The sequence below is a fragment of the Crinia signifera genome, chromosome 3 (genome assembly GCF_055691185.1).
Source record: "Crinia signifera chromosome 3, ASM5569118v1, whole genome shotgun sequence".
Lineage (NCBI taxonomy): Eukaryota > Metazoa > Chordata > Amphibia > Anura > Myobatrachidae > Crinia > Crinia signifera.
Window position 1 is genome coordinate 101753155 of NC_139219.1, and position 14299 is coordinate 101767453.

At 43.0% G+C, this 14299-nt stretch overlaps 1 protein-coding gene across 2 annotated transcripts in view; it reads right to left on the reverse strand.

The window, feature by feature from the left end:
- Positions 1-14299, reverse strand: part of IPCEF1 (interaction protein for cytohesin exchange factors 1) — a 155559-nt gene that overhangs the window by 125035 nt on the left and 16225 nt on the right. The window contains exon 1 of one of the 2 annotated variants that reach the window (XM_083176303.1): positions 8307-8351. The exons of the other annotated variant lie outside the window; for it this stretch is intronic. The gene's annotated coding sequence lies outside the window, so the exon portion shown is untranslated. Of the gene's footprint in view, positions 1-8306; positions 8352-14299 lie in introns of those variants that run through there. 2 annotated transcript variants of the gene reach the window in all.

A 14299-nucleotide genomic window follows, 5' to 3' on the forward strand; every position in this document is an offset into this window, starting at 1 on the left:
GTCTTGAGTCTGTTTTTGAAGGATTCTAGATTGGGGGTCTCTCGAACTGTTCGGGGACGTGAGTTCCATAAAGTCGGAGCTGAATGGCTGAAAGCTCGACCCCCAGATGAATTATGGGAGATCTTAGGTACTGCTAAAAATCCTTCCTCTACAGATCGCAGTAATCTGGTGGGACAGTATGGAATCAGAAGCTGCTTCAGGTACCTCGGGCCTTGGTCATGTAGGGCTTTGTAACTCAGTAGATTGATCTTGAAAATGATTAGCCATTTTATTGGCAGCCAGTGAAGGGAGTAGAGAATGGGAGTAATGTAGCTAGAATGGGGCTGCTTAGTTAACAGCCTGGCAGCTGTGTTTTGTACCAGTTGTAATCGGTGCAGTTCTTTTGCTGGGAGACCAAGGTAGAGGGCATTGCGGTAATCCAAACGAGATGATACAAATGCACGTATGACTTTTGGCAGATCTTCAGATGGGATTAAGTGTTTGATTCTGGTTATGTTCCTCAGAGGAAAGAATGAGGATTTGATTGTGGATGATATCTGATGTTTAAGTGTCAATCCACCATCCAGTACCACACCAAGATTCCGCACATGATCAGAGTTTTGTAATTCTGTACCTCCAAGTGTCAGTCCAGTTGGGTGGCTATGCTGAAGTCTTGTCATTTGATGTTGAGATCCTATTATCAGGAATCAGTCTCAGCCAACTGGCACTCATCCATTCCTGGAGCTCAGCTAGACAGCCATTTAGGGTTGTTATTGGGTTTTCAGTGCCCGGAGCAAAGAACACATACAGTTGTGTGTCATCTGCATTGCAGTGGTAGACAAGGCCATGGCGCCTAATTATTTCACCCAGTGGCAGCATGTATACTGCAAAAAAGCATGCAGGATAATATAGAACTTTGTGTGACACCGCATGGCAATCGCACAGATGAAGATGAGTATACTCCAAATGACACTCTCTGTGACCTGCCAGCGAAAAATTATTTGAACCACGTTAGTACTGTGCCATCCAGTCCACAGAAATTTCATGGTCCACTGTATCAAATGCTGCAGAGAGATCCAGAAGGATTAAGATTGAACTGTCACCTCTGTCTCTTGCTATCAGAAGATCGTTTAGCACATATACCAGAGCGTTTCAGTGCTATGCCTTCTCCTGAATCCTGATTGAAATGGATCATACATATCATGAGATATCAGGTGGGTTTCCAGTTGATTTGCAACCACTTTTTTAATTACTTTTCCTAGAGAAGCAAGGTTTGATACCGGTCTGTAGTTGGTCATGCAGTCTGGATCTAAATTAGGTTTTTTAAGAAGAGGTCTAACAATTGCTACCTTTAGAGGTTGAGGAAAAATTCCTGTCTGCAAAGAGCACTGAACAATTTTTGTAAAGACAGTGCCAATTATATCCATGCACCCTATTAGGAGCTTGGTTGGGGCAGGGTCCAGATCACAGGTAGTGGGATGCAAAATCTGGACAATTTCAACAATGTCCTATACATCTATTGGGTCAAAGCTGGTCCATGAGGATAGGTGGCTTACATTATCAGGCTTGATAGTTTGGCACTCCTCTGACGGAACTGTGGAGATTCCAGCCCTGATGGCGGATATTTTATCTGAGAAGAATTTAGCAAACTCATTACATCTTGCCAGGGAGAGTGTTTCATCAGGCTGCAGGCATGATGGCTTGCAAAGCATTTCCACTGTGCGGAAAAGTTGAGCAGGCCTATTGGTTGCTGCCATGATCTCAGTTGACAGGAACTCTGACTTCTTACGAGTTATTGTCGATTAATATTCCTCAATATGCTTTGTTAGTTTTATCTTGTCCTCCAAAAGGTTAGTCTTCCTCCATTGTCTTTCAATTCAACACCCCCTTTTCTTGAGCTCATTAACACTGCTGTCAAACCAGGGAGCTTGACGATGTGGTTTGAGACGTTGTACACGCACTGAGGCTATAATATCAATTGCAACCGTTATATCCCTATTATAGTTAAAGACTAGGGAACAGGGATCTTCACAAGCTCCCAGTAATGCAGAGAGATCCAGATTTGCTGCAAGAGCCTGTGGAGTCATACCCCTTCTTGGACGGTACCTGGTCAGCTCCATTGGCAAAGATCTGCACACATGTATGATTTACACTGCGGGTGTATATGAGTTGCACTGCGCTTGTGTATGAGTTGCACTGCACATGTGTATGAGTTGCTCTAATTATGTGTACATTATAAGTTTCACTATATATGTCTACAGGTTGCACAGGGCACACGTATGATTTTCACTGCGCATGTGTATGCGTTGTGCTGTGATGGTCAAGGGACGGTCATAGTGAGGATATCTTTGTAAAGTGACAGGTGGGGCAATTTGTGGTAGGAGCAGGTGTGTTGCAACTATTTTAAGGGATGTTTAAGCCTGAGATCCTGTATGTAATAATAATGCCATCAGCCAGTGGTGCACAGAGGAGGGGCTTGTTGGAGTGGTCCAGCACCTCCCTCTCACCCTCCTCTTCAACTCTATATCCAGAGGGGCAAACAGAAAATATTTCTTAGTGGTATTAAAAGTGTGCGCCGACCATATGTCATGAGGGGGCATAGTCATATCAAACTAGACGAGGCTACAGGAGATTACGTGCTCTGCCAAGGGCGGTTCATGCTCGTTGCCATTGGGGATTGAGGCTCATGGTGACAGCCACGAGCCTGGTAGAATGGAAGTGATGCGACAGACAGGCAGAGAGCGATGGGCTGCCCGGCTGTCTTCTGAGCAGGTCCACGGCTATTTGAAATATTGTGCCGGGTCACCAGTCAATAGGAGCTGCTCCTGTTTGGCTGCCGGGTCGCAAGCTCCTATTGGCTGGCGACCTGGCGCGATACTTCAAATAGCCGTGGACCTGCTCAGGAGACAGCCGGGCCGCCCACCGCTCTCTGCCTGGCTGTAACATTGCTTCCATTATGCCGGGTGAGCCGGCATGCAAAAGCAGGAGCTGCAAGTTGGGGGTAAGTGGTACGCCGTACCCCTCACTTGCACCACTGTCTATATTTAGCCCAGCTCATGGTGCTGTGTGCTGTACTGTTGTGGGTGCAGGGAGTGCAGCAGACTCCTCGGCCTTCAGGGGGCATGCAAACTCGTGATTGCCGTCCCTGCTCCATCCTGAATCTGGAGGCTAACTTTTTTTGGGGTTGTATTTATAAAGGGGTGTGGCCAAACCTCAGCAACTAGGTCACGACCCCAGCTTTACCGGGACCAGATCAGGTTGTCTACTGCCCTGTCTCCAGCATCTTGCTTGCTGCAGCCCTGCTTCATGAAATTAGGGCTTCTCAGAAGGTTGATGTGTGTCTGATGCCTGTGTTCTCAGAGATCTTAGACACCTTCAGTTGGCGCCAAATAAAAATCACGACGGCTGGACTAAATAGCAGCAGTTATGGTATTTACGTACATCTCTGATTTGTAGTGGCTAACATAAAATGTATCTTAAATTGCATTTACATGTTAATTGTTATGGGAATGAATTTACAGCTGAGGATGAATATGTAAGTTAAATCTTTCAAAAATATTTGAAAGAATAAAAAAAGCACATGAATAAAAAATGTATATGTAGAGACCAATTGAAAAACATAGAACAAATATTATGACAATGGGGTATCATCAGACAAAAGACTGAGGGGTCAATTTAATAAACAAAAGTTTGTCTTTTCTCCAGCATTTTAACTAGAGAAAGACATAGTTTTAGTTACATATACGTACAGTAGTAAGTGAGTGTAGTGGTGTAAGTTCATCGCAGTTGCCCGGAGGCAAGATAAATATCGGTGCCCCCCCCCCACACACACACACACACACACACACACACACACACACACGACCGCACACATCACCTTATATACCATATATATATATATGCATGTTATGGATATTATGTTTAAAATAAAGAGAGTGTGACATCTATAGTTCTGCTAGGATGGATAGTTAGCCACAGAAGCAATATCTATGGCTTTCAATTAACTGATTCAAACTTGCAGGAGCAGAAAGGTGCCCCCTGGGAGCAGGAGCCCAGAGGCAGATGACTCCATTGCCTCCCAGAGTTATGCCTCTGAGTGAAGGGAAATCAATTATTTACTGTATCCACCTTTTACATTTTCCTATCTCATTCCTGCAGCCCCTGTTGGGTGTAATAGTGGCAATGCAGCAATGGCATTTAAAGAATATAGATGAAAGAAAGGAAGCTTCTTTCATCTTATTTAATCAAAACCCATAACTCTATCTCTGGATGTTGTTGTCTGCCTTGTTACCTGCACAAAGGAAGGGTCCTTCCCTAGTCCATGTTCTACACTCCCCTGCCAGCCTTTAATCACCCAGCTGGTTCCTTCATCTCTCCTCCCCCCCGCCAGCTGCCAATCAGCTGCAGTCTCTTATCACTGCCGCTTATTGGTAAATCCGCGTTCGCTCGCCACGCTTCGGGCTCGGTGGCTCGCTGCGCTCGCCACACTATATAAAATCAACTCCACACCGACGTGGATAGTAGGGGTATGAAAAGGTTGGAGGACGCATACCGCCGCCGCTCGCCACGCTTCGGGTTTCAATAGTGGGGTGGCGTTAACAATGGGGGGGTATTAAACATACTTTTTAACCATATTCAATGTGAAATTGGCCATATTGGCCCATTTCACATTGTCACCTATGTAAAATCGGGTTGATCGCGTTATAATGGCCCGCGACCGACGCGATCAACCCGATTTTCACTTTAAAAATAATTTTACAATTGTTCCCTATAGGAAAATCGCGTCGGTCGCATCGCAGCCCCTTATTAGGGGCCGCAATGGACGCGATCAACCCGATTTTGTCTTTCACCGGCAAATTAGCTGGTGATTGACACAAAATCGGGTCCATCGCGTTGATTGTATGCCTTAAGTGCCTTAAACTTAAGGCATACAATCAACGAGATGGGCGCCGTGCTAGGAAACAAGTACCGAACTTTCTGCATGCCTTTGTGCCAAGTGAATTTGGCAAAATAGGTGTGAAATTGCCAAGCAGACATTTTTATTCATCATCATGAACTGGAATGTTTACCTTATATAAGAAATATCATCCTTTTGTACACAACATTTTTTATTTGAATTTATATAATGTGAGCAACGCTGGCATTTTTAGCTGATATTTTGTACATCTCTCACAAAGATGTTGGCACTGAAAGGGTTAAGCACCGTTTTCAATACTTGTAAGATGCATATAAATAGGTATGTGGCCTAAATATTCATAATACTGTCATGGAAATGTCCATATAATTTACAATTACCAAAACCAACATTGCTAGAGGAATTATTGCATCCTAGAGCATTGTCCTTAAAAACTGACTCTTTGCCCAGTGTAAGTGCTATTCTAACCTCTTCTACCTGCCCTGATCAGGCACATATGTTGATTATTATTCCTGTCTTGTCCTTCGAAATAGTCATATATAGCCTACTGAGGCTTGTTATGGGATCTACAATCTCTGCATTTCCTGTGGTGGGGTCCTTATCTGTCCATGTGAGGATCCATGTGGAAAAATGCCTATTAGACGCTGCTAGAGGAATCAATAATGAGCTACAAATAGTCATTATGATTCTTATTATTTAATTCTACTTTACTTTAATTGAGATAGCCAATTGTCATTTTTACCATGACTTCCGAAAGCAACTTTGTGTATTATAAAAACCTTATGAGGTGGGTGAACGGATCTGGTCAGAAACTTCCTTAAGAGGCTCACTAAGGAGTCCAAATATCTCAAGGTTCACATAGCACACGGGCCAGACAACAAAGAAATGCAATAATAATATTCAGTATCATACAGTTACAGGCTATTTACCAAACAATCAGTTCAGCCATAACTAATCAGGCCCCCAACATCTTCGTTCCCATTCTTACCCACAAAATGGTATTTACACCTGGAACAAAATCAACAAACTTCTTCAATTGTTGTTTTCTTAGTGCTACTCATGCCATGTTTTCTCTCTTTACCCTCTATTAGGGAAGCAACAGGATATTTCTGGAGGGGCCTGGAAGTGTTATAATGAAGATGAGACATCTTCTTAATGAAGTGAAGGTCACAAGATAAACTTATCTATGTTTTTCCTATGGAAATGTAGCCCCTGTGATCGTCACTTCCTGTCCAAGGTGCCTAGGGATGACAAGGGAGAATGTGTGCCCAGATCAGGAATTTTGTCCTGAACCTTTCAACCATGATCCATATGACCATTGTTAAGGCATCAGTAACACCACAATACATATCATTAGCCGTCATACATACTGTAGAATCATCACCAGGGCTGTAGCAGGTGTGGGGTCACTGCCCACGACACAGGGAATATGCTGTGGGAAGATAACTGCCCCAATGGCACTCTCAGTTTTAGGCTGTAGGTATGAAGTGTTATGGGGTGTAGTGGGGTTATCATATGAACGAAAAAGGTGTTGGAATTTCACTATCTGACTGCCACAATCCCTAGCTCCAGGATCCCAATGCATTCCATTTGAATAGTACTTTCAATGTTAATAGGGAGCATACTGCACTTTTCCTGCACAGGCCAAATAATGGGATAAATACCATCAAAACACAGATAAAGGAGTATAGTGAAGTACTGTGAGGATCAATTCAGAGGGAGAAAGCAAGATACGGTTGAGGAAAAAAGAAACCATCAGGACTGGTAAGACCCCTGGTCTTGCCACACTGTTTTATCTTACAGAACAATTAACTTAAACAGATTTCCAGATGTCATGATACAGTTTACTATCTGCACCCAATCATATTTTGTTTGATTATTACCTAGAACGTTTCTATCATACAGTATTTTTGATAAAATAAGGAACATATTCACTGTGAAATGTACTGTTTGCCCTTAGCAGAGCACAGTAACTTCATACAAGAGATCACACCATAATGACTGATGCCGTGATGCACTATAGTGTGGCACAATATGAACTGGAGTCACTATAGTGTGACATGATTTGAATAGGGGCACTGTAAGAACTGGAAGCATTACAATAAGGTATAATATAAATTGAGGACAATATAATGGTGCACTGCACTGGTATTTTAATATGATTTGGCAGCACTACTGGCATAATATGTACTGGACACACAGCAGGATAATGTAAACTGTTGTCACTGTACAGCAAAATGTGCACTACTATCCCAGTACACATTTTGCTGTACAGTGACAACAGTTTATATTATCCTGCTGTGTGTCCAGTACACATTATGCCAGTAGTGCTGCCAAATCATATTAAAATGTGGTTTAATATGAACTAGGGCAATACTTTGGAGCAAACAATCAACTAGGGCACTGCTATAGTGCATGCTATTAAATCAAACACTGCCATGGTTCAAAAAATAAACTAAGGTGCAATTATTCAGAATATAACTAACTAGGACACTACTATGAGGCATAAAATGAACAACTGTGGCGGAGAGAATTTCTCTAGTTGAATTGTTGTAGGGGCCCTTTCAGAATGTTGCTATGGGGCCCACAAAGTTCTGGTTTCAACCCTGATACCATAATGTCTAAAAGATTCAAACTTAGCAATTTTAAAAACTGTGCTTCGGTATGTGGTTTTGCATTGTTTATCTACCCATAAAAGCACCCAAAACCTAGGGGTTTGGTAAAACAGTAGATTCAAAAATCTTCCCATGAATGTTTTTCTTCCAACCTATGCCATGGAAACCTTATACCGAACAAGGAATGGCATTTTCTACTTGCTGGTTGCAATCATAAATATAGACTATTATTCTGAGAGAACTGGTCTAAATGTGTCTTGTATAAGTTGCATTATTTTCTCCCTTGTTAGCTACAAAATGAATAGTTAATGGGGTGCTCTAGCTGTTGCTTTAAAAAGGGCCCCAACATTTCTGACGGTAGCAATGTTTAATTGCAGATACAATGGACAGCTCTTAATTCATTTAAGAATCTCTTTACAGACCCCTAATGATCATTCTGCCTAATGGTATGTGGCTTATGTTAGATTTCTATTCTAGAAGCATTTACTATGCATATTTTACGTTGTTACATATAAAACGTTTTTACACTACTGCCTGCTGCAACTCTTGTAATGATAGGGGACTTAATAAAGCCATCTGTACTGCAGTTTCACATTGCGGCAGAATGGAAAATGTCACTTGTTGAACAAGAGATAATATATTCAAGGCATTTCCTCTCTTCGACAAATGCCTATGCATTCAACTGCTAATTTAAGATACATTGAAGTCAGATGAAAAATAACAAAACTTATAATTTACATATCACATTAAAACTTCAAAAGAGCATAAGAGTTAAAAACAGTGAATAAATTACATACCCAGAAGAACTCAATGCAGCAGCAATAATGGTGCTATACAGACAGTACAATCCACAGTGAGCATCTCAGATTAACAGGAAACTCAGAAAGTGCTTGCATTGCTAAGGTTGCACAAGCAGAGAAGGATGGGCACTAGCACCCGCTGGGTTTGTTTATTTTGTAAATTACATCTCACTTTTAAATAGTCATTAGCACAGCTAAGAAACGGGATAGGTAGAACTGAATGAACACAATCCTATATTTAATAGATACTAGATAGATTTTGGTATATGAAGAACAACCGAGAATTTAATAATGAAAAGTTGTGAAATCAACTCAGCATTTAAATACATCCAGATTTAGACAAAATACCAACTTAAAAAAAAAATGCACAAATGGTGAATATAGGAACCTGAATGAACATGTGGAAGGGTTTTCAGTGGTTTTTAAAGGTACATTGTTTTCTAACATAGCCAGGGCCAGATCAAGGTTTGTGGGGGCCCTGGACAACGCAAGGTCTAGCAAACCTCCCCCCCCCCGACGGAGGCTGACTCCTCCCCCCGGGCCCAGTCGGAGGCAGCCCCCCCCCCCACACGGAGGCAGGCCCCTCCCCCCGGCCCAGTCGGGAGGGGGATGACTTCACATCCACCGCAGGGTCCCACTGCCCGCCCAGCTGCCTGGCACCCGCCACCGGCGCAGCAGTAGGGTGGCGGGTGTGGGGGCCCTGAAATGTGTGGGGGCCCCGGGGCGACCGCCACCCTGTCACCCCATGGGTAATCCATCCCTGAACCTAGCACATAGATAGCAATAAACTGGTTATTCTATAGGAAGTTTTTTGCATACTCAAATGTATGCATTGTAATTAAGGTGAAGGTTAGCATAAAGCAGAAGTAATCTATTAATACTGTATGTTCCAGAAGTATGGCTTTCTCATGGGTATGGATCATAAGGGTAACAGTGTCCAGCAGGGCCGGTGCAAGCCTCCCCCCCGCCCCAGGCAAATCCTCCGCGAGCCGCCCGATGCAACCCCCCCCCCCACACGTGCTTCGGGGGTGGGGGGGTTGCGGGCGATACTACAGCGGGCGCGTGCACTGTGGGGGGGGGGGGTGCGGGCAATACTGCTGCCGCAGCCCCTGCATCCAGGGGGGGGAAGGCAGCGTTGATTCACAGGCGGGTTCGGGGGTGGGGGAAGAGGGAAGCCCTCTGTCTTACCTGCTCCCCGCTCCCAGCTTTCTATGGTACCTCTATGGTACCTCTCCTCGGCGGCTCATTACCGCCCTCCAGTGGCCGGCGCCCTAGGCAAATGCCTAGTCCTGCCTAGTGGTGGCGCCGGCCCTGGTGTCCAGGTCGACATGCATAAAGTCAACAGTGGAAAAAGGCGGACACTTGAAAAGCTGGCCTTCACTTCCTAAGAATGAACACAGATTAATTGAATATGGAAATGTTGTTTTTTTGGGGGGGTGGGGTACATGGAATCCCATCATGTGCTCATATTTCATATTGCTGGCTATGGCGAAGGTAGCGCACACAACTTAGGGGGTTATTCTAGTCCATTCTTTCTGACAAAATCCTTCTTAGATGGACAAAACCATGTGCACTGCGGGTGGGGCAGATGTAACTTGTGCAGAGAGAATTAGATTTGGGTGGGGTTTTTCTTCAAAGTGAGATCTATATTGAAGTGTAAAATCATGCAGTCAGTATTTTCCCTGCACAGAAACAAAATAACTCACCCAAATCTAATTCTCTCTGCACATGTTACATCTGCCCCCCTGCAGTGCACATGGTTTTGTCCATCTAAGAAGGATTTTGTCAGAAAGAATGAACTAGAATAAACCCCTTCATTTGAGGTGCTGCGCTGACCCTATCCCCCATCATCATCCCGGTGACCTGCGCTGTTTTACACTATTTCCTAATCCCCTAAGCTGCAGGTAGTAGAGAAAAAGTAGAGTACTGAATGTGAATTAAAGGGTCCAATTAATTAACCAAGCGGAAGCTTTCTCCATGACAAACAGCATGCAAATGTCCCACTTACGACCCCACTTACCCATGACCCATTTGGTCCTGGGTTAATATCAAAACATCAAAAATAAATAAAATCAAGCAATAGCAATATTAAATGCTAAAATATAGCTGCACCACTATCCTCACTGTCCTTCCTAGTACAACCTGGAAAACATATGGGCCATCTCAAGAGTGGGTATAATTACCATCAGCCTACAGTATTTGGAATGAGGGATCAGAGTCCTTGGCAGGTAATACCCACCACAATTATTCTTTTTGAACCCTTTAAGTACCAACATCTCTGTGGGATGGCAGCATTGTTCACATTTGTTATATAAATTCAAATGAAAATGTTGTGCAAAATAAATGATTTCCTATATAAGGTAAACATTACAGGTCATTATGTTTGCTTGCCACTTTTTCACACTTATTTTGATAAATTCACTTGACACGCTAAGGGTTGTGTAAGTATTGAACAGAAAATTATAAATCACATCATTTTAAGTCACACATGATAAAGCTTCTTTTCAGAGCTTACATAAATATACTTTTTAATTCAAGCTGTTATTTTGTATACACAATTTGTTATTAAATGTTTCTTCTTTGTTATGAAATTCACTGCTGTACATTTTGCTGACATTTCCTGTTAATCTGTTACACCATGAATTTCACATCCTGACTTCCTTATTTTAATTTAGTAAATCGAAATTGTTTGTCTGTTACCAACAGTTTACTCATCTGTGTTTTTAATAACAATGTCAATTAACCGGTTTGACATTTTCATGCCATACAAAATCTATACATTGATTAACTAAGCATCAATCCACGTACATCTGGCTATTTTAAGCTCATAGGAATTGTATGTTGCACACAGGAAATCTATGGTGAGTGGTCTACAGTCTACATTTTGGGTGGTTCCCTTTAAATTATATTTGCAACTGTAAGTTTTTGGTTGTTCAACACTCCAGATCGACTGCTGTGGTGCTTTCGTGGTTGTTCGACACTCCAGATCGACTACCGTGATGCTTTCGTCAAAAGTATATTGGTCTAATTAAGCAGCATGCGTCAAATGTACAAAGCGCATGTGCCAAAATCTTTGTACGTATAAATCTGCAGCCATGCAAGTAAAAAAAAAACACATCCAGGTACCGATACTAAGGCGTAGTTAGGGTGTTTCCGTGGGTGAGGCTTCATATACCTGCCACGAGTGTTGCACGCCGGAGGCGTGCTCCAGCAATGCAGGGGTGCGCAGCAGCACGTCCCTCCGGCTGCAGCAGGATGGACTCTGGTTGGTCAGCAACCAGAGACGCGGGGGGATGACGCGGCTGGACGTAGCCTCCGGCGGAAGCCACTGAGGTTGCCCGCAGGATGCTGGAGGAGACAGGCAGCGGGAGTAATCCTCCCCGCTTTAGCGTGGCTGGGCAGCGTGTATGACGCTGTCCAGCCACGCTTCCCCAGCAGGGGATAGTTAGCAGGACTGGGCTGTCCCTCTCATTGGACACACTGAGCCATGCCGGTAATAGCTCCTGTTCTTGTGCCTATCACCTGCCTAATCCTTCTCTCCCTGTGCCTGTCAGCTCCTGGAACTCTGTCCCCGTGGTCACGATCTGTTGCAGTCTATCCTGGTTCAGTAAGTTCCCCTGTTGGGGACCCAGTTCTCTAGTTATTCTGGTTGCCCTCCTGGGCATTTGCCTTATGTCATGTCCCCTCCTTTCTCATTAGGAGGTTTATCCAGCGTTACGCTGAGTCCTTATTTTTGGTCTCTGCTTGGGTGTTACCCAGTGGTGGTATTTGTAGTGTTTGTTGTCTAGTGTGTCTAGTTTGTTGTGTGCCTTTTTGTGTGGTGTATTTTCTCTTTTGTATGCAACGCGGTCGCCGATGGTTGGTGACTAGGTGGCTGGCGCTATTAGCAGCATTAGTTAGTTTTGGTAAGTTGCCTTCTTTCTTATTTTTTCTAGTCAGGCCCTTTTAGCCAGATCTCTTTTTGACCGTACCCTTGGGGGGTCGCTGACTCTTTGTCCACACATAACACCTGGTTGCACCGGAGCTGTAGCGAGCCTAACTCGCTACTTCACACGTGGCGACTACAGGTGAAGCCTAGCATCTGCAGGACTCAGCCATCTTACTTTGGGGATCAACCGGACAGCGCAGAAGACTAGCGGCTTTTCAACAAGCCGCTTCCACAGTCTCCGCTCGCGGCTTACACTGGCAGCTTGTGTTAGAGGTAGGGACAGCACAGCCCCACGGATATTTTACCTTAGCTCAAAAGAGCTGTATACATTATTTTAACCCGTTTTTATTTCAGGTGCTTTTTCTATTCTTTGTCTTTTTCTTTCCTCTTAATTAGTGCTCATTCACTAATCTATTTCAGAGTCAGCATAGGGTTCTGCCGTGGCTGTCCTTAACAGCAGTCCCAGCTGCTGGTTCACACCCAAAATCATAACATTGAGGGGCGTAAATATGGGCGTACATAGGGGTTGTACAATAATAATGTAAGGAGGAGTTTTCACACAGCTACAAATGACATTTGCAGCGGTCTGCACCTAAAACGCGTGCAGAGAAAAGTGAGTTTTGAGCCACTCGCGCTTGTGAGAACACTCCAAGATCTTCGGATGAGCAATCATTACTACGATAAAGAATCGAACATACACACCTGATTGTATCCTAACCACAGGAACATACAAATCTCGCCCTGACAACTTGCACCCGTTGCTATCTTTTGGATATATTTCTATTCTACTCCAATCTAACAACACACATATTTAATTTAGGGTTGACCATTCTCGATTGTTCAAAAACATGTAACATAATTATACTTGTTTCCCCTTGTTACATTATAAAGTGTCACTAATAACCTACATACATGGTGAATGTTTTCAAACAATGGGGGTTATTTTGGTTCACTCTTTCTGACAAATTCATTCTTAGATGGACAAGACCATGTGCACTGCAGGGGGGGGCAAATGTAAAATGTGCAGAGAGAATTAGATTTGGGTGAGTTACGGACTGCTTTATTTTAACACTGCAATATAGATCTCACTTTGAAGTAAAACCCCACCAAAATCTAACTATCTCTACACAAGTAACATTTGCCCCACCTGCAGTGCACATGGTTTTGTCCATCTAAGAAGGAATTAGTCAGAAAGAGTGAACCAAAATAACCCCCAATGTCACCCTAATCCTGGTGAAACACATTGGTGCTTTTACCTTTTATTGAAGTTTTTTCATATTTGAAACCACCTCAACCACATTGATAATGATTTACACACTCCCTAAAATCCACAAGGACCCCCTCCACTCTCCCGGCAGACCAATAGTGTCAGTCACTAACAGCATAACATCCAACCTATCAGCAATAATCGATTTTAATTTGCAACCACTGGTTAAAACAACAAAAGCCTATTTAAAAGACACAGGAGAACTGCTTAGACTTTTAGAAGAAGTAAAATGGGAAGATCATTATATCTTATTCAGTGCAGATGTTTCAACCCTTTATACAATCATCAGAGAGGATAAAGGTTTAGAAGCTGTGTCATATTTTTTAGAAAAATCTGACTACTCAGAGGACCTTTAAACCTTCATTTTACATGGTATTAAATTTATATTAAGAAATAATTATTTATACTTTGAAGGAACATATTATGTCCAACATATCGGTACTGCTATGGGCATCAGATTCGCCCCAAGTTACGCAAACCTCTTCATGGCCTGCTGGGAAGATCTTGTAGTTTGGCATGGAGAGGTTCTTGGGGCAGATCTGGTGCTCTGGCGCATATACATAGATGATATTTTATTTTTTGGGAGGGGCACATCTGAAGATCTTGAAGTTTTTGGTCACAACTTGAATCTTAATGCCTTCAATATTAATTTAGTCTTTTCAAGCAGTAAGGAATCAATACGTTTTTTGGACATTAGTCTCTATACGAAAAATAGTAAATTGGAGACCAAAATTTATAGGAAATTAACCATTTGCAATGGCTATATCGAAAGATCTAGCCAACACCATAATAATT